The 20,606-nt window shown below is 54.3% G+C and overlaps 1 long non-coding RNA gene across 1 annotated transcript; it reads left to right on the top strand.

Annotated features, from left to right (window-relative positions):
• Positions 1 to 439: 439 nt before the first annotated feature.
• On the top strand, positions 440 to 2,079 carry LOC140622869 (uncharacterized). The gene is made up of 3 exons (XR_012022550.1): positions 440 to 685; positions 1,115 to 1,244; positions 1,813 to 2,079. It is a non-coding gene; the product is annotated as an uncharacterized lncRNA (long non-coding RNA).
• The last annotated feature ends 18,527 nt before the right edge of the window (positions 2,080 to 20,606 follow it).

The following is a 20,606-nucleotide window of genomic DNA, read 5'->3' on the forward strand; positions in this document are numbered from 1 at the left end:
TCACGGGCTCCCCCACCTGCCCAGGCTAGATTCTTTCCTGGCCTGGGAAGTTCTCCTGCTGCTCCAGCCTCCTTAAGTCGCCTCTTCTCTGGATGCTCTGAGCTCCCCGACCACCCTGACTCTTTAGAGTTCTGGAACATTCTATGAGCCTTCCTGCCTCAGGACCTTGGCACAGGCCGTTTGCCTTTTCCTACCTCCCCACTACAGACCATCTTTAGGTCGTAGCTGAATTATCACTTCTGTGAACTTCCTGTGACTTTCCCACAGGTAAGCTCCTCCTGGAAATTGTTCTCTCTTAACACCTGCGCTTATTAATTTTCCACAGCATCGGCTATAATAGCAGTTAATGAATTCATTGTGTAATTATTTGTTCAATGCCTGCCCTTTTGACTGGTCTATAAACACTGTGAAGTCAGAGATTGTGTCGCGTTCACTGCTGCGGGCCAGCATTTTGCACCGTGCCTGGCACCTAGCTGGTGCTGGGTAAACACTGAGGGGATGAATGAATAAATGCAAGTGGGGCAGCAGGTAGGGAAGCATGAATGTCTGCTGGGCTCCTCGCTTCTTGACTCCTCCTGGTGCTCCTCAGTAGAGCCGGATTCGCTTTCCTCCTGGGTCTGTCGGCAATTCAGGTATTTGCCTCTGCTCTGGGCTGGAGTCCATCGGTCGGCAAATATCCCGTGAGGTGAGACAGCCTGGGTGACCCAGAGCGTCAGGTGTGCAGGCTCCCCGAGGACAGTAATGGCTCTGGGGAGGGGGGCAGGTGGAGGGGCTGCATGGAAAAGGTGGAATTTACAGCCCAAGCCAATGAAGGTTGGCAGGAGGCCTGGCCGGCTGTCGGCACCCTGGAAGGACCTTAGCCGGCTCCACGTGCTGGCTCAGGAGTGGGCAGCCTGGGTGAGCAAGCCCCCTTGTCCTGGCAGGGCCCCCGAGGTAGCCTGGCCCCTCAGGGGGAGGACCGCTCGAGCCTGGGCAAGCTCCTGCCAGTGCCTTCTTTCTCAGGCTTGCCCAGGGCGAGTGGACGGGGTGGGCTGGGGCCCTCGCAGCCCTCTGGGCTGGCTGGGGTGGGCAAGCCCTAGTCCTCTGGTTTCTCACGGGCACCCCACCCCTTTAGCACCCTTCCTGGCCTGAAGCTTCTTCAGGGGGTGGTGAGCCAGTTCGGCACCAACCCCTCCTTCCCACCTCTACGTCACTGGACCTAAAAATATAAGAAAACAAAGCCTATAGAAAAGTAGATGGACAAGGTATGGAATTGTGTCCCCCCCCAGCCCAGCCCCATATTAAAAATGCTTTATGAAACCACCTTTATGGAGGTGAGGGGAAGCTAGTTCAACCTGACTTTTGTCTGAGGGGAGGCGGGTGGATGGAGGCCCCGGGCCGCAGGCCGCACGTCAGTCAGTGGCACGTGCCTTCGGTCCAGATTGCTGGGCGCTCATTGCCTTAAGCCATGGTGAGGTGCCAGACTTGGGTGGGGGCGTCAGCGGACCAACAGCTGAGACCGGGCCCCGTGGGCATGGGGTGGGAACACAGCAGCCAACCATGGGACAGCACTGACCCCAAGAGCTGGGAGGACACCCCCCATGACGCCTGCCCCTTGTCCCTGGACTGTTGCTCACCAGGGAGGCTGTGAGGGGTTTTGTGGGGGCCAAGAAGCCAGCATTCTTGATTTCTGAAGTCACCCGGAATTTGAGGGGTGTGTCTGTGTTGGAGCCTGGGCTGGAAGTAAGGGGAAGCTCTAGACTACTTCCTAGACAGAGGGGAGAGACATCTCGGGCCCCTTTCTGATGGGCCACCTGTCCCCATCCTTCCTAGGTCAGGCTGCCGCCCGCCCGGAGGAACAAGGATTCTGGCCCCTGAATGCCCAACTTCATCACTGAATTTTTCTTTAAAAAACCTGTTGCGTGGGGATCCCTGGGGGGGGCTCAGCAGTTGAGGGCCTGCCTTCGGCCCAGGGCGTGATCCTGGAGACCCGGGATCGAGTCCCACGTCGGGGTCCCTGCGTGGAGCCTGCTTCTCCCTCTGCCTGTGTCTCTGCCTCTCTCTCTGTGCCTCTCATGAATAAAGAAATAAAATCTTAAAAAAAAAAAATTAAAAAAAAGCCTATTGGGTGGAAAGACACTGAGATGCGCTTTTTTAAGAAAACCGCAGCATTTCCTCTGGCATTTGGTGAGGCCAGTGGACGTGTCTCAGCACCTTGGGACCCTCCTGCCCTGGGAGCCCCGGCCCTTCAGAGCCAATAGGAGAGCACGGTCTCAGGTCCCCACACTAAGAGAGAACCTCGCTGTGTTCCGGGGTTCACCTCCAGCCTCTCCACCCCAGTCCTTAGGAATAGAGAGCGTTCATCCTGCTGAGACCCTCTGAACCCAAGCAGGAAGGACCCTCTGACCTGCATCCATCTGCCTCTCCCTCCTCCCCATCCTCCCTTTTCTCTAGAGCGCAAGAGCAGAAACCGGGGCCTGTGTTGTGGCCCCTCTTTCTCCCTCCTATTCCACAATCTCCTTTCCCTTCCTTCTCTCTTTTCAGCTCCCACACAGAGAGACTAGGGAGCCAATCGCATGGAGAAGCAACGGGAGTGGAGAGGCGGGAGTCGCTGCTGGGGCTGCAGTAGTCAGGGCAGCCTTCCTGGAGGAGGTGGCCCCAGCGGGGCTTTGAAGGATGGGCAGGGTTTGGAGAAGCCCAGGGGAGGAAGGATGAGCTACAGAAGAGTTCAGGGGTGGGTGCGGGGAGCCAGGGTGGAGACCTGGGGGCAGTGGGTGAGGTGGGTGGGTGCAGGCAGGGCTGGGGGGGAGGTGGGCTAGGAGAACGTTGGGAAACCGGAGCTGAGATGTGCTGTCTGACGAAGAATCCAGTGGTCCCAGCTGAGGTCGTTTTAGCTAAATAAAGCAGTCACTGTGATTTTGAAACCACAGCGGGTTTGTTCCACTGTGATGGCAACTAATTATGGATTGTAATTGTTTAAACACAGGGAGGTGTTTTGACCTGCATAGCAATCACGCGAAGGGCCTCCTCTGGTGTCTCCCCGCAGCCAGCCCACCAGCTGGTGGCCCGGCTCCCCACTCCCCACCCTGCTCCACAGGCGAGGACAAAGGTGAAGCGGGGGTGGCAGGGGCTGAGAGGGACCTGGGTCAAAGCCCTGTCCCCAACCTGGAGCTAAGGGGGCACATGGCCGGGCTGTCACGGAGATGACATAAGTCAGCACGGGGAGGCGCCTGGACATGGTGGACACAGGACGTGGGGGCGGGAGCGCTGATGGTGGCAGGGCCACCCGACCTCACTGTGCAGATAAGGAACCTGAGCCACCCATCAGGGCGGGAGTGCTGATGGGTGGGGGGTGGCTGACCCATGTCACACGGCCTCCAGCAGAGACTGGGGATTTTCAGAGGACTCTCAGTGCCGGGTGACAGGCGGTGACAGTCACTGCACATCCTCACGTGGACAAGGTGCATCAGCTCTCTGAGCCTGAGCTTTCTCATCTGCGACGTAGGAATAATGAGTAACGGGTCCGATGGGGTGGTCGCGAGGACCGCCCCGATGCCACGTGTGAAGCTGGCCCCACCTGGCATGCTGCGCACGTGGTGACTCTCCCCATCCCGCCATCAAGGATCGCACCCAAGTGGAGGCCTTGGCCTGTAGCTCTGCAACCGAGTGTCCCAGGGTCCATGGATGTGAGCTCCTCCGAAGCCTCCAGATTCTTCCCCAACCCCCCTGCTTATCAGGCTTCTGGTATCCTCGAGGCCCGGCTTAGATGTTATGGCCTCGAGCCCCTCCTGTGCCCTGGCTGGATCCCTCTGTGTTCTGCTCTCGTAACATCATCTGGGGCAGAGACCCCTGGGTCCTTGCTGATATACATGATTACCTTCCTCTCTGATCAAACCCTGATATAATACGGAAGCAACGTGTGCAGTTAAGAGTATCTCTTAAGCCTTCCTGACAGCTAGCAAGCTGCTGAGTAAAACCTCTGAGACACTGAGTTGGGAGGTGACTATTTTTTCTCTTTGCACCTTTCCTTCATTTCACCTGGAACCCAGATGTGATGGCTGGAACCCCAGCAGCGGCGTTAGACCTTTCGGTTCAGGATATCGAGGATGCTTTTAGAGCAGAAGCATAGCAAGAGTCTGGGCTCCTGAAGGCCTTGTGGGAGCCATTGCTCCAGGCTGGGCTGCCCACATCTGGACTTGTTTTAGGTAAGAGATAGAACCCTCATTTGTTTTCATTGCTGTAGTTGGATTTCTACTCCTGGCAGGCAAACTCAATCCCAGTTGATAGAACCTTCTTTGTGGCTCTTTTCTTTTTCTTTTCTTTTTTTTTTTTTTTGTGTGTGTGTGTGTGGCTCTTTTCATAGTTGGCGCTAGCTGTATGCGGACCCTTTTAATGCCTCCCTCACAAAACAGTGTGCTTGATGAAGGCAGGGAGCCCATCTGCCTTGTTCGCTCGTGTATATTTAGCAACCGGTACAGTGCCTGTATTAGTAAATATTTTGGAATGAATGAATACATCCCAATGAGTACCTGGTGTCCAGCAGGGGTCTTACAGGATCATTAAGGGAAAGGGTGGCTCCGACAATGGCCTTCATAATGATTATGAGAAGCAACTTCAGCTGCCCAGGCTGCTAAGGAACTACTTTTCCTTTCCCTATAAACTGGCTCCCCAATATCATCATTTAAAAGTATAACCTAATTTCTTTTTCCAATCTGAAAGTCTCTTTGAGAAGCTTCCCCTACATCTCACCGCCTGTTATAGCTACTAAAAAAATACACCAGGAACAAAAACCAAGCATACAAGCAAACCAATATTTTCTTTTTGGTCTTGGTTTTATTCAGCTGCTTTTCTCACATAGTTAAGCTCATATAAAAATTTGTGTCCTTTCCTCCCCTCCAATATCATAATAGGATTTTCCCACGTCTTAAAGGCCGGACGGAATTATAGTTTTTCAGTGGACATACGGCCACCTGTTTTCCAACGAGGGGAATTACTTAGCCTGCCCTGTTTTCTGGTGTTCTTAGTTGGAGTGATGCTGTAATGAGGACCTTTGTCCCCAAAGCTCTTCCTGTCCTAAGGGTTATTTCCTTCGAGGAGCTTCTCAGAAATGGAGTTATTTGATCACAGAAGATCAATGTACCCCCATGTCATTTTGCAAGACAGGAGTCAATGAAAAATTAAAAGGAAAGAGAGACTCGGTCCTTGTACTTTCTCTGGGCTCAGTTTCTCTAGCTGTAAACCGAGCAGGTCAGAGTAGAGGGGCTCTAGGCCCTTACAGATCGGAAGTTCTGCTGATGGCTGGGAATGAGGCCTCGGACATCCTTTGGGGCGGGAGGTCATGAGCTCAGGGAGGAGCACAGAGACCTGGATATGTCAGCCAGTACCTTGGTCCCTGCCCCTCTCCCTGGAGGGGATCCTGCCTGTGGAAGTGAGTCCTTGGAGCCTGTAGACCCCCTTTCTGTGTCTCCCTTGCCTGCACACTAATTCCTCAACTCCCAGAAAGCTTATACTTTATTGTAACCCTAACTGTCCCAGAAAGGGAGGAGAGCCTGAGGGCCTGCATGTATGTGGTCTCTTGTGGGGCTGAGGATTCACCTTTGAAGGCAGATGTAGGAAGAGGGCAATGCTTAACCTGAAGGAACACCTCTGGACCAGAACATCAGATCCTGTTTCCAGCTCCCAAGGGATGCGAACACAGTGCATATCGTTAGTCACTAATGGGAATGACCCACCAGAAGGACAACTGGTGCTCTGTAATGAGGGTCCCTGGCCTCTGCTCCAGATTGTGATATTGTGTATATATTCATTCTGTGCCCCACCACACTCTGAGCTCCTCGAGGGCAGGGCGTCCCTCTGATTCATCTCTGCATCTGGGTCACGATGGGTGTCCAATACCATTTTTTTTTCCCAATACCATTTTAAGTGAACAAGAGAACGGAAATGCCCAAATGTGGTGGGAAGAATTCTGGAGAAGATGGGAAAGGAAGCCAGGGCTGGGATGGGAATGAGTGGGAGGGAACAGGAAACTGTGGGTTAAGTCCTGGGCTGGTTTTCTCTGCCAAGGCAACATTCACTGAGCCAGCCCCAAATCCCTGCAGCCCGGTCCTTCTTGCATGAGCAGGTTGCAGGGCCTTGGTGGAGAGCTATGGGTGGAGGGGAAACAGGTGCAGAAGGAAGAAGCCCTTATGGCCCTCCTGTTCATCACAAAGCATTAGTTCATTACCTTGCTCATTCTTTCACCCAATATTTTCAACATCCGCCATGTGTTCTGTTTTGGGTTAGGTCTGATATTCGAGGATGGAAAAGAGATCCATGGCCCCAGGAAAGCCTGTAGCGTACAAGGGGAACATCAATATCTAGGAAGGCAGAGTGGGTGATGGACTGTGGGGGGCACCCTGGCGGGAGTGGCAGTGTGCTGTTGGGGTGGCCACACCTGGTGGAGGTCGTTCCTAGCAGTTGCTGGGCCCTGTGAGCAGCAGCAAGGCCCCTCTGCAAGGGCAGAGGCCTTTGCTGCAGGGTCACCAAGAGCAGGGGCAAGCGGGCATTCCGTGCCAGAAGAACTGGGTAGAGCTTTGAGTGGGGTCAGAGGTCATGCATGGGGAAGCCTGGGAGACATTGCTTACACATGGAAAAGTGGCAGATAAAGCTCAAACGGTAAATTACAACCTGGTGTGTACGCTAGGGTCATGGGCCACGTCACTGTAACAGTACTACCCGTGGAAGGTAAAATGCAAATGAGAAAATACCCGTGAAGATGGATAGATACCTATATCTATATCTATATGAGAACTGTTGATTGCGTTAATGGTAAGGCAGAGGGATTTGTTAGATGGTTTTACAAAGTTAATCTTACTAAGTTAGTGGTTGTATTGTTATTATTATAATTACAGCAATAATCAAATTGAGAAATAGGGCAACAATCTATGGGGATGGCAGATGTTTCCCTGAAATTCCTGATCGCATGGTAGAAGGGCACCCAATAAAAATAGGATGGGGGATCCCTGGGTGGCGCAGCGGTTTGGCGCCTGCCTTTGGCCCGGGGCGCGATCCTGGAGACCCGGGATCGAATCCCACGTCGGGCTCCCAGTGCATGGAGCCTGCTTCTCCCTCTGCCTGTGTCTCTGCCTCTCTCCTTCTCTCTCTATCATAAATAAATAAAAAAGAAAATTCAAGAACTGCATCCTCAGCATAATAAGTTTAAAAAAAAAATAGGATGGGATGCATGCCCTCCAGGTCTCCTGTGCCTGCAGTCAGGGCAGCTGCGAGCCCTTCAGGGAAGCTCTGATGCTATAGGTGGTCCAGCTATGCTTCCATTTCTTTTTTTTTTCTTTTTTCCTTTTTATTTTTTTTAAGATTTTATTTATTTATTCATCACACACACACACACACACACACACACACACACACACACAGGCAGAGACACAGGCAGAGGGAGAAGCAGGCTCCATGCAGGGAGCCTGATGTGGGTCTCGATCCCAGGACTCCAGGGTCACGCCCCAGGCCGAAGGCAGGCACTAAACTGCTGAGTCACCCAGGGATCCCCTATGCTTCCATTTCTGTTGGAGATCAACTAGGGGTGGTTATTTCCCTTCATGAGCAGCAATTAGTTACTACCCCTCCACAGTCAGCAAAGTAAAAGCTTTACACGTCTCAGCACTTCTTCTGACTGGGTCGTTGGTGTAACCGGTGGCTGCTAGCTGCATTAGGGCTGGTGGCACATAAGAATTGTCCCTCTATTGTGACAGGAACCTAGAAAAATGTGCTTACATTTTCCTCTGTGGTCTTTTGAAGTTTTTTTTTTTTTTTTTTGACATATCTTCGCTGGGGTTGGGGCATAGCTTGATGGATGTTAGTCGAATGACTAATTATTGACTGATCGGCAAACAGCCTCCATTGAAGTAGGCTGAGCAAGCAAACCACTGGGTACAATGTGGAGTCTAGGCTACACAGGGCACTCGTCTGCTGATCGCCGAGCCACCCTGCTGGCTGTTATTACGGGAAGCACTAAAAGGAAGCAGTGAAATTGGAAGACATGGAAGTACCAGGGAAGGAAGGAGTCAGGTTCGATCTAAGGGTGGGGAAGCAGAGGTGAGATATCCAGTCCAAAAAACAGGTGATTTCTTAATAGGTGTCTTGGTCAAGGACTGTTTGGTGCAAGAAACAGAACTATAAACTATAAATTTAGCTCTTGATAATAATAATAATGAATTTATGGGATGGCTATGAGGAGTCTCATTGACTCCAATGGCAGGGATGTCCACGAGAGGCTCAAGGTGACACTACTGGAAAGTTATCAGAGACCCAGACAGCTGCTTGCCTGGGCTCTCCGTGTCCCTCTTTCTCTGGGATCTTATTTGTGTGTTATGTTTTTGTTTTTTTGTTTTTTTTTTTTTTTTTTTAGATCTCAGTCTCTCTCGGTAGGTCTGTTTCCATCTTCTCCATGAAGACTGGCCCTCTCCAGGTCCAAAAATGTTCACCTGGAGGGAGACGTCATCTCTCAGGTCATTGACCCAACAACCAAGAATCTAAAGCTAAATTCCCAGAGGAGGGAGTCTCATTGGCCAATGAGCAGCCAAGGGGGTGCCTCTCCTCAGTCAGGTGTCCATCTCTGTTCCAACAGGGTGCATTCAGGTGCATAAACATAGCTCCAGGACCCCTCCCATGGGTGGGAAGACCTTCCACAGGGAGGGGGCCACAGACTGGGCAGGCACGTGGGCTAACATGTCTGCTGTAGGGGAAGACCGGAATGATTTGGCGTTGAATAAAAGCATTCAACCACGTGTAGAAAATGCCCACCATGTACTTTTAAAAATGAACAGCTTCTGAAGCTTAGAGTCCAGGTCATGAGGGTCTACATAATTGCTGATTTCTGAGGAGTTCTCCCCTCATTTTCCAGCCTTTGGGAGAGCAGTTAGTAGAAAATGTTAATGACCAATTTCAGCAAATGACCATTTTGGTGCTCCCAGGCCACTAGGGCTGGCCAGAGCTAATTTTTAGAATGCCCCCTCGATGATTCTGGCAACTTGTTTAATGTTGACCTAGAGACAGAGGATGGGCCCAGATCCAAATGTACAGCTAAGCCTGGATTTGCTTTACTGTGGGCAAGGAGAAGCTGGCCCAAGTACTCCGTGCGGATCTCTGGCCTCTGAACACTCTGTGGCTTGTCTAGTCTCAGGGTGGAGCTGCCAGCCGGGGTCGGGCAGGTGGTGCGCAGCCGTGGGAGCAGACCGCACTCATCACGACCCTCACCGGGGCCCCTCGGGAGCCTCCAATCCACACCGGCTTCACCGGTGTGTTTCTGTGCCTCTGGGATCCCCCTTCCGGAATGCGGAGATACGGCCTTCCTCTCCCATCACCCCCATGGCCTGTGCAGGCATGGCTCATGGTTTCTCTCCCTCGTTCCCTCCAGCCCCTCCTGCGGGCTGGCTCTCAGGAAGGACCTGACATCCCTGCTTGCCCTAGACGTGAATGGAGGTCACTGTCCCTCTCCGGGACTACATTTGAAAGCCTTTCACTGTGGCATGTTCAATGTTGGCTCCCGTGAAAGGGACTTGAGCCCAGCTGGCAGGGAGAGTGCTTTTCTGAGGAGCGGGTTGTTAGTTCTGAACTGGTGCCCGGGGTTGGTGGGGGGTGGTGGTGGGGGTGGGCTGTGCTCCCTTACAGCAAGGCCCAGCCCCAAGATGGAGGCTGTTTTTCTAGGTCTTCATCATTACAGCATGGTGGCTCCACGAGCTGGCCCACAGAGGCCCTCCCACCCCAACCTTCTGGTCCTGAAGGGTGCAACCTCTGGCGCCTATATTAGGCCCTGCCCTCCGGGGTGCTCGGGTATGGATTCACTGCTCGGTCACCCAGAGCCAGTGAACCCTAGTCCCTGTAGGCCTTTCCCTGCAGCTCCCAGTGCAGGGGGTTTGGCTTATAGGCTGGGGCGGCCTCGCCAGCATTATTCACTGGGCCCACCCAGGGGACGGCCTCCCTATGTAACCTTTTTCAGTTACTCCGGCTTCCCTGGAGTGTTGACTTAGAGAGCAGGCTCCCTCTCTAACCTGGGCATGTTTGCTCAGCAGAGGAGCGGGCATTAGGTCCGCTTGACTCCATGGGCACATGGCTTCCTGTGTCTTCCCCCCGCCCCGAGCGGCCCACGGAGGGGGTGCGGCCGAGGGGGCAGGGGGTGCCTACGAGGGACGCGCAGTTTCCTGCTCTGCTGCCGGTTATCACAGGCTGTTCTAATGCTGCTCAAACAATATTGAGAATAACCCCGGCTCAATAGCACCAGTGTTAGGCTGCAGAGTCAATATTGGCTGAGCAAACACGGCAAATAAGGAGTTGCTATTTGCGTAGCTATGAGTACTTGTGTGCTCTGGCTGCCTCGACAGGGCCCTTGGAAATGAAGGGGAAAGGAGGTGGTGTCTGGAGGTGGAGGGGACACGCGAAAGGGCCGGGCCAGGGTTTCTCACCTCGGCACTATCAATAGTCGGGGCCCGATGATGTCTTGTCGCGGCCAGCTGTTCGGTGCATGGCCGAGTGATGAGCGGCATCCTCCGGCCTCCACCCACGAGATGCCAGCGGCACCCCCTCGCCAGGCCTGATAAACAAAGACATCCCTCGCCATCGCCAGATATTCCCCGGGGACGGGAGGGTGGGGGTGGGGGGGCATCTCCCTACCTCCCTCGGCTGCCCCGCACTAGCTCAGCTCTGGGCCAGGTCGGGGAGCAGGAGGGTGTGAAGGGGTGAGAGGGGTGAAGGGTCCCAGGAGCCTCCTCGTGCCTCCTGACCCTCTTGTTCTCCTGATCCCTCGGCCAGTCCAGGAGTGTCAAGAAAAGCCAGCCCCTTGAAGAAATCACTGCGATGGAAAGATGGAAAAGTGCCTCTTTAATTGAAGAGCCTTTCCAGCTGCTGGCCGGGGCGGGCGGGCGCGGGGTGCTGTGGGCACCTTCTCACCCCTGCTTTGTCTTGGAACCCGCTCCTGTTCTCCATCCCGAGACAGAGAGGTTTGTGAGATGCTCAGATGATTTTCATCCGTCCCTCTCTTGTAGGATTTCTGGCATGTTTCACTCTGGCTGGTGACCTTCTCAGTCACACATGCCTATTTATAACAATCTGTCCCTGGCTCTCCGTCCTCCTCTTTGTCACCCAGGCTTGTCTTGTGCTCTCTCAAATCCTGCAGTCGGCCAAGGCTGGGCCCCCTGGGAGGGCATGTTCCAGGGAGGACGGCAGGGTGTGCCGGCCACAGAGGCCTCTCTGGGGACAGGCTGAGCCACCCCCAGCTTGGCAGGGTCACATCCAGGCTCCCTTTGGGTCCTCCCTCAGAAGTGCTGGAGAGAAAGTGCTTAAAGCCTGCGGCAGGCACAGCTCGTAGCAGGGGCTTTCCGTGTCCTAACTGTGTCTGCACTGCCGGGCCTAAAGCTGGGACGGGACGATGGCCAGAGAGCCCGTACGGAACAGTTCTGGCCACATCCTGGGGCCTGGAGCCTTCCTCTCCAGTCTGGGCTCTCAGGATGCCCTGGCTGGGGTGGCTGAGCAATTAAAATGATGCCACTGAGAACAAATGGGCTTTAAGTGCATCTCCCTTCCTGCATGTTGATCCCTTTTTACTGTGATGGGACCAGAAGCGGAGCCGTCCCCGTGATGATGTGGGGTCCATCGGCTTCGGCCCCAGGAGGTAGCATCTTCGGAGGAGGGAAGGCCCCTGTGTGCTCAGATGCTGAGAAGGAAGGAAATGTGTTTATTGTCAGGAAAGAGGGACACACAGACACACAGGCAGGTGGAGGTGGGCAGCTCGGGTATGTTTAAGCAGCTGCAGAAAGGCACCAAGTTTTTGTTTTTGTTTTTCTTTGTCGAGAGGTAACAGACACTTCTCCCTGCCCCACATCATTTGGCCTCTCCCCCACCCCCTTTCTCCTCCCTCACACCTCTGTCCCTTAGGCAGGGATGAAAGGAGGTATTGGAGAGGCCTGCCATATGTGCTCCTTCCCAAAGGCACTTGCTTGCTAATGTCACACAGAGCAATGGAAGTCTTTCAAAGCTCTCCAGACCTGCTGCCCGATTTCTTTGGAGACTTGGCTGGAGGCTGCATTGTATGATTCGACCCGAGGTTCAACGGCCCAAAGGTGGGAGACGTTCCTTACGAAGCCACCCCATATGCGGAGTCAGATGGGGAAATGGGATCTGAATTTGGAGAACCTGGGGAGGGGTCTTGGGGCATGGCTCACCCCGGTCAGAGCCTCCACCCAGAGCTGCTGACACAGCCTTCTCCTGACTGCCCCCTGCCCGGCTCCCCACAGGGGGTGGGGAGGAGGTGGGCCTCACCTGGGGCTGTGGCTGGTGATGGAGAAGCCTCGGGGGCAGCTGTGGGGTCAGGGCAGGGGGTGGTGTGTGGCTCTGGGTCCCGTGCACTGGCTTCAGCCAGAGGCTCTCACTCATCTCTCTCTTGCCTCTTGAGAGTCTGCGTCAGACTTCATTAGAAGAGAGGCTTTTGCTGTTTAAAAAAGACAAGTTGCAGCTGTAGCGGAAAAGGATTTGACTCTCAAGCCAGGGACAAGGGAATTCTAGTCCAAAGTCCACCCCCCTTCCCACTTACTGGCCACATTCCCTTGAGATGGCCCAGCCTTCGTGAGCTCTGGTTGTCCGGGCTGCAACCGGAGAAGAGTAGCACTGAGCCCATAGGGCCGTCATGGGGATTAAGTGACACAGATTGGACATGTGGCAGCAGCTCTGCACAGGTGTCAGAGATGCTCCAGAAATGGCCATCTTCAAGGCTCTTCACCTCTCCCCTGCCCCGTCCTGGCTGGCTCACGGCCCAGCCTAAAAGCACCCCCACCAGGGAGTCTCTGATGACTCCCCCCTCCTCCAGCTGCCAATCACATCGTCCCTTTTGGAGGGAGGAGAGTAATCGAAAGAACATCAGTGGTGGTGGAATCAAGAGACCTGGCTTTGAATTCCACCATAAGACGTCAGGCCAGTGACTTAACCTCACTGAGTTTTGGTTTCCTCGTCTGTATAATGGGCCTGCTGATACTTTCTTCAGAGGTGACAGGAAGGCAAGATTCGGTGGTGGGTGGGAAATGTTGGTATAGTGACCAGGCCCCCTTTGAAATTTAAAGTGCAAATTTCTGGGTTGCCTGGCTGGCTCAGTCCGTAGAGCATGTGACTCTTGATCTCAGGGGTGCAGAGTTCAAGGCCCATGCTGGCTGTGGAGCCTACTTAAAAAAAAAAAAAAAAAAAGCACAAATTTCTTGGCAGTACTACCCAGAGCTTCTGATACAGTTGGTCTGGGGGGGGGGGCAAGAATCTGCATTTCAGATAAGTGGGCAGGTGATGGTGACGTGTGGACCGCGTGTGCGATCCTAGTGTGAACCAGACGGCGTGAAGTGGAGGGGGTGGGCACCACGCGGCATGCACGCACTCTTCTCTCCAGCTACTCGGGCAAGAGCACGGGCAAAGTTTTCTCGGGTACTTCTGCGAGTCCCCCCGGAGGGCCAAGTCACCGTGTAGTGCCTGTCCGGTTCTGACCGTCCTGCCCTGTTCCCCACCTGTCCCTGCCCTTCGCTCCCGAGGCTGCTCGAGCGCACCGTGCAAAGTACTACCAAGTGCCTTATGCTAAAAGCTCCTCAAGGCCTCTGGCCAAACCCTGATTCTTACTGGAGCAGAAAACAGTCCCAGGCCTGGGTGGGGGACAGATGCCAGCCCCTCTGCACAAGCTGCTGGGGGCCTGACGCAGCAGGCACGGTTCTCCCCGATTTCCAGTCCCGTGGCGTCCGGCACAGGGCTGGGCGTAGGGTCCAAACCCTGTGCGTGCTGGTGGGCCGGTGGGTAGCTCGGAGGAGGCTCTGGAGGCTGGTCTGGAGCCTGGTGTTTGCTCTTTCCTCAGCCCCGTCATTTTGCACAAGTCGTGCTGCCCGGGGACGCCCGAGGACGGACAGCCAGGACACCTCCTCATGGCCACCACCCCTATGAGATCACACTGCCGGAGCCACCCAGGGCCTTGGCACCCGATCGCAGTCTTCCTTCTCCCAAACGCCTGCATGTCCCGGGGGGACGTCGGCATCCTCGTGAGTGATACAATCCTCACCCACCCCTTGTGTGCGTCCCACGGCTTTTCAGAGCCAACGGCCATCACTGCTGCTCCATGCTGCACTCCGACCCTCACTTTTATCCCAAATGTTAAGGATTCCCCGAGCCGGCTGACCATCAGTGCCATCTGGAGAGCTTCCAAGCACGGATTCCCAGGTCCCAGAGGCTCTAGAAATGAGACCCCAGAACTGGGTCTGGCTTCCTGGTGGTTGGCCAGGTTGGGGACCTCTGGAACTTGTCATCCTCTGTTGTGGTTCTCTTTGGAATTCAGCCTGACAGTAGCCTCCCCGGGCCACAGCCTGCCACCTCCAGGCCCCTGCCTCACTGTCCCTGAGTGTCCTCATCAAGTCACGGAGGTCCCAGGCCTCTGTCTCCCTCCTGCCCACCAGCTTCCTCCTGTCTCAGTCTAGACGCAGGAGCCACACTTCGATGCTCACGCCCCTACCCTCATCCCTGGCCTCTGCTTGCTGCCAACTGCCCCTTCTGATAAAACCAGAGGTCTGCCTTCTTCGCTCCTGCCACCCGGTGGTCCCCGCTACCCCCCGACATTGCTGCCACATGCAGGGAACCCACACCCCCGGGAGCTGGTGGGGATGCCGGGTCCCCCTCTGGCGAGCTAGCAGCCTTGTCTCCCATCCACGCCACAACCATCTCAACTTCCCCTGTGTCCTCAGTGCTCCCCCGCTGCCCAGCACCCACCACCTGGGGCACCTTCTATCTGCTGAGCGAGCCAGACAGGTGCACAGCTGCACCTGGGAAACAGACAGCAGTCCTCACCAGCATTCCTGAGGAAGGCCAGGGGTGAGGTCGGGCCACCTGCCCCGTGGGGAAAATGAAGCCTCTGGGTGGGGATGCCTGCCTTGGACACCTGGCCCCTGCTCCACATGCACGCACGCCTACAGTAGCCACGGCCACTGGTTCCCTTGCCCCTTTGCCAGCAGGCAGCCTGGCCTCTGGGGACCAGAGGGACGTCGGGGACCCACTCCCACATGTTCACCTCTTTTTTCTGTATTGCTCGTCATTCCAGGTCCACGTCTTCCCTTTTATTACCAGGAGTAATATTAACAGTTCGCTGAGCTTCATGCCGGTAGGTCTCACTGGCAGGATGACTTACAAAGAATAGGCCATAAAATAAAATGGCCCATTGAGGGTGGGGGGTGGCATATGAGAGGGCAGAGAAAGGGGGGGTGGGCCGGGCGCTTGCCAGGAGTTCTCCTGTTGAGCCCCCACAAGGACCCCAGGGGATAGGTGTAATCGCCCCCTTTCGTCTTTGGGAGGTCAGGTGGTTGGCCTAAGGTTGCAGAACTGCTATGCTGGTCAGAACCGGATTCCGTGTTTTCCAAGTACAAAGGGTGTTAATTCAGGGAATTAGCACCTTAGTAGCTGCTGGAAGGGTGGAGGGTGAGTGAGGGTCAGGAAATCACGGCTGAAGGTCAGCCTGCAGATTCCAGAATGGATGGTTCTCGCAAACTCCCCTGGAAGTGGAGCGGCACCTCCAGGAAGCCCGCCGCTGTGAGCAGGTGAGGGCAGGTGCCGGCCTGGCAGCGGCTGCAAAGCTCCCCCCTGCCCCCGGGGCTGCCTCCAGCTGCCTTCGGAGAGTGGTCTCTGCTCCTTAGCCTTCCAGATATCACAGGGGTGGCTCCTGGGAGAATCTAGCCTGGGACCCCGTGCAGAAGGGGGACCTGGGAACCCAGGTCTTAGAGGGGTCTGTGGAAGAGGTCGGTGGGGTGCCAAGGTGGGGGTGTCGGGCGGACCCACGACTAGTCCAGCTGGCTGCTTCGGGGCAAAGCTGGGGTCCGAGCTCACATATGCAGACTTTCCAACCCTCTGCTCCGTTTCCCAAACCATGCTGACTCCTGTCACACTTCCTTGTAAAGGACATTTGTCCTTCCTGCCCCCGTCCCTCTCTAGGATGCACAGAGATCCCTTCAAGCATCAGTGATGTGGAGGGCTGTGCGGGATTGTGACAGTGACGTGCTAAGCAAAGGACCTTTATCTTTTTCCTTCCACTCGTGTTGGGGGCTTCATAGGGCGATGACCAGACTTCCTTAGGAGGGAGTGGGATCCTGAGGTTTACTATCTAGGAATGGAGCTAAAGAGAAAGTTACATCCCTTCAATTTTACATCCCATAGACAATTTTCTATGGGCCTCATCATCTTTTCCCCGAGTAGCTTTGGTCGGGAGGATGGGGGACACTCTGTGGACAAGGAGCAGGGTCCTGGTCTGAGGGAGGCTTCGTTAGGGAGTCTCAGAGTCCACAGTTTTGTTCAGTCTTCCTTCCCCAGGCCAATATTTGTGTGTGTGTGTGTGTGTGTGTGTGTGTGTGGTGTGTGTATTCGTTCAAGTGAGAGAGACGCCACTGGATCCTAAATTTTTCTCAGTAAATTGCAAATATTATGAGATGTATTAACAGTCGGGGCCAAGACAAATGTAATTTTGGATTATTAAATCCACATGACAAATGAGTGCCTATTAATTTTTATTTATCTTGACTGAATTAACAGGAATGAGCAATGGAAAAGAAAAATAATTGTCTTTCTGCTTCTTTGTAGAGCACAGCAGATTTGGAGAAAGCCCTAAGAACCAGCAGCATAAAGTCATAGAATGCTGGAACTGGGGGAGAAACCTTTATTTGCTCCAAGTTAATAAACACGTATGGGGGATCTCCTAGGTCTTGGGGATTCAAAAGCACACTGTTCCAGTCTTCAGGGGCTCAGTCCCCACTCCACAGCAATGATGAGAACTTGGCCAATGAATAACGGTTGTATGAGGTTAGAGTGGGCTCTGGTTAACTCTTTTGGGGTGGGGAGAGAACCAGGGAGGGCTTTCTGGAGGAAGTTATCCCTGAATTGGGTTTTGCTGCATGGATAGAAGTTTGCCCCCCCCGCCCCCAAAAAAAAGTTCAGGAAAGGCATTCTTGTTAGAAAGAAGAAGGACTTATTAAACCATAAACCAGTGGTGTGAGGGAATAGAGTGGAGGGAGATGAGATGAGTAAGGTGGGAAGGGGGTCAACCCTAAAAGCTGAGCTGAAGATGACGAGTCTGGACTCTTCCTCAGGGATGGGGGTGGGTATTTAAGGGGATCAAGCAGAGGAATGACCACTTTGGTGGTGCTGTGGGGGGTGCAAGGCTGAAAGCAGGAGACCCTCATGAGGAGACTGCAGTGGATAGGGAAAAGAAGCGAGGCGGGGCAACCCCAAAGGAGAAGAGTTGATGGGTTGTATTAGTTTCTTTTTGCTGCTGTAACAAATTGCTATAGATGTCGTGGCTTAACGCAACACACATTCATCTTCTTACTGTGCTGTTGGCCAGAAGTCCAAGATTAGCCTCACTGTGGGGTAGTCGAGGCGTTGGCAGGGCTGGTTCCTTCTGGAGGCTCCAGGGAGAATCTGTTTCCAAGCTGCCCTTTCCAGATTCTAGAGGCTGCGTCTGGTCCTTGGCTTAAGGCCCCTTCCTTCATCTGTATTTTTTAAAATTATTTTTAAAATATTTTATTTATTTTATGGGGTGGCGGGGGGAGCGTGGGAAGAGCGGAGCGAGAGGGATAATAAGCAGACTCTACGCTAAGCATGGAGTGTGAAGTGGGGCTGGATCTCACCCCTCTGAGGTCATGACCTGAGCTGAAATCAAGAGTCGGACACAATCGACTGAGCCACCTGGGTGCCCCCCTTCCTTCGTCTTTAATATGCATCACTCCAGTCTCTGCTTCCATCATTACTGCTCCTTTTGTCTCACTCTGAACCTGCTGCGTCCCTCTCGGAGGGATAGTTGTGGAGGTCCAAGGTCCACCGGGATAACCCAGGATATTCTCCTATCTCAAAACCCTTAATTTAATCATATTTGCAAATTCCCTTCACCCTATAAGTTAACATTCACCGGTTCCAGGGACTCGGACGTGAACACGTCTGGAAGGCTATCATTCAGCCTACCGCATGGATGCCAGGGGCTTCGGGAGATGTAGCCGGCACAATCTGGGGACTGATTAAGGGCTGACGGGGAGGATGGAGTGTTGAGATAACCCCTCCGGGCAACAAGGGGTTGGTGGGGCTGCCAACTGACATAGAGAAAGAAGAGCAGATCTGGGCACCAGAGTGGAAAAAAGTGGCAAACAGTGGGCTCTATTTTAAACACATCAAATTTGACATGTGCCCAGGGGGTCGTCATTTCCGGGACTCAGGGGAAAGGTCTGGGTGAGAAAGAAATCGGAGGCACTAATGTATAGTTGGTAATTAAAGTTGGGGGCATGGACAAGGTAACTCGGGGAGAGGACACAAACATGTTCTTGGGGCGCCCGGGTGGCTCAGTTGGTGAAGCGGCCAACTCTTGATTTTGGCTCAGGTCCTGATCTCAGGTCGTGGGATCGAACCCTGTGTCAGGCTCCTCACTCAGCACGGAGTCTGCTTGTCCCTCTCTCCAACCTCCCCCTCCTCAAATAAATTTTTTAAAAAAATTCTTGAATGGTATGGCACAGTAGAATCACCCTGGGGTAAACTGGTAGTATTTTAGTATGTCCCAAATACGGCGTACCTCTGGGCATCTACGTTTTTATGTCCGCACGCTATCCTCAGAGCTGCTTAAAAGGCGCATCCGTGGGCTCCGTTCCTAGAGATTCTGGTTTGTAGGTCTGACCCCACAATGAGAAGCTGAAAGAGGCCCACAGGGAGGAGACCACTGACTGGCAATGTGGGGTCAACAGGGACTCTAGCAAATTCGTGGACTTCCTGCTGCACACTCTCTGGGTTCACCTGAGTTGTCCTGCACCCGCAGACTGTCCCCGGAACACAACGACAGCCCCTTCTTGTCTCTGCTTCCCTGCCTGAGAGCTTTCCCCAGTTCACCCGGGCTGCAGGCAGGTACAACCTGGAAATAGCCCCGGGCCAACCCTCATTGGTGGGGGATGCAAGTTGTAGGATCAGTGCCCCGGGCTCCCAGCCTCGGGGAGCTCTGAGGTGGCCCTGACAGGTGGATCTCAGTTGCCCACAGTGGCGACCTGTTCAATAGCTGCACTGGGACATCTTTTCGCCCTTCCCTGTCTGCCTTCCTGCCAGCCCCCGCCCCATCCTCACTTCTTGGGATCACCTCCTAGTTTTACTATATGTACCCATGTCCTCGTTCACACCCTGCTTCTGTTTGGATGGAACCATGAGGAGGAGCCAAGGGCCATGCGGGAGCAGTGATGCGCCCTCAGAGGAGCACCGGAGCAGGGGGTATCGTCCTCGGTGATACCCGGGGTCCCCCTGGTGCACCCTTCTGCATTTGCAGTGTCCATTCTAGCTCTCATATGATGACCCTAGGTTTCCTGAGTCCCTTCTGCAGAACCTCCTTTTGGGATCCTTGAATCCCCGTGGGCCATTTCCTGGGGACTCTGTGCTCCTGGGTGCCTGTGGCTCCCCACTTTCCCTACCCCCCCACCCCGGGTCATGCCCTTGCATTTCAGAGCAGACCTTCAGTGCCTTAGAGAAGGAAGGAGTAAGCATGACTGAGCACCGCCCTGTGTCCAGCTCTGCACTCGTGTGATTTTGACATCCGCTCCCCTATTCCCGAGTCGCTGGGGAGGGTTCATAGCCGGCAGCAGTCCCAGACTCAGGAAGTGGTGGAGCTGGCCCTTGGATGTGGGTCTGGTGCCAAGGGATCTGGGTCTGAATCCCAACCCCTGCCCCTGGTCACGCGCCGCTTCCTCACCTGTAAAACAGAACAACACAAATAGTTGTGTGTGTTGAGCCTGTACCATACGCGGCGTACTATCAACCCCAGTGCATTCAGGATAATGAAGCCATCATTTTTCAGGTGAAAAAAAAAAAAAACTGCAACTCAGAATAGTTAAGTAATTTGCTCGGAATCACGAGATCAGGGTCTAGAGAGCGCGTTGGAAACCACGCAGCCTGTCCTGCCCTCAGCCGTGGGGCACGATAACCCTGTTACTTCGCAGATGATGGCAAGAGAGAATGAAGGCTCAGAGGTACGGTGCCCCTCACCGTGCCTGGCACACGCATCTGTTGGGGGGTGCTCAGTAGGTGCCCGTCCTCCCCCCCTGCTCTTTCTCCTCCTGCAATTCCTCTGCTTTGGGGCAGGGCTACGGCCAGTGGGTGAAAGCAGAAGATTGGCTGTCACTCCAACTCTCTGGCAGTTGGGACCCCTGGTATTAATGTTCACTCTTGGCAGAGGAAGACAGAGCCTAGCTGGTCAGTGGGTAGGGTCGAAGTCCTGTCTCGGTTCAGGGGACTGAGAGCACCACGGGAGGCTTGGCTGGGAGCCCTTGGACCTCGGTGAAAGGATTCACTCATTCACAGGGCGGTTCTTGACCTCTCTCTCTCTCTCTCTCTCCCTTGGCCCCCACATGCAATCTGCCACCAAATCGTGTTGACTCCACCTCAAGTGCCCTCAGCCTTCTTCTACTTCTCCCCATTCTCATTGCTACTACCTCTTCCTGCATCTCTCCCGTGGACCAAGGCCTTAGCCATCTAACCAAGAGTGTGGCATTTCCTGGCCCCCATGTCCATCCACATGGCACTCCACGGGGTCTTTCTGACACAGTGGGATCATGCCCACTCCCTGG

This window comes from Canis lupus, chromosome 32, assembly GCF_048164855.1.
Source record: "Canis lupus baileyi chromosome 32, mCanLup2.hap1, whole genome shotgun sequence".
NCBI lineage: Eukaryota > Metazoa > Chordata > Mammalia > Carnivora > Canidae > Canis > Canis lupus.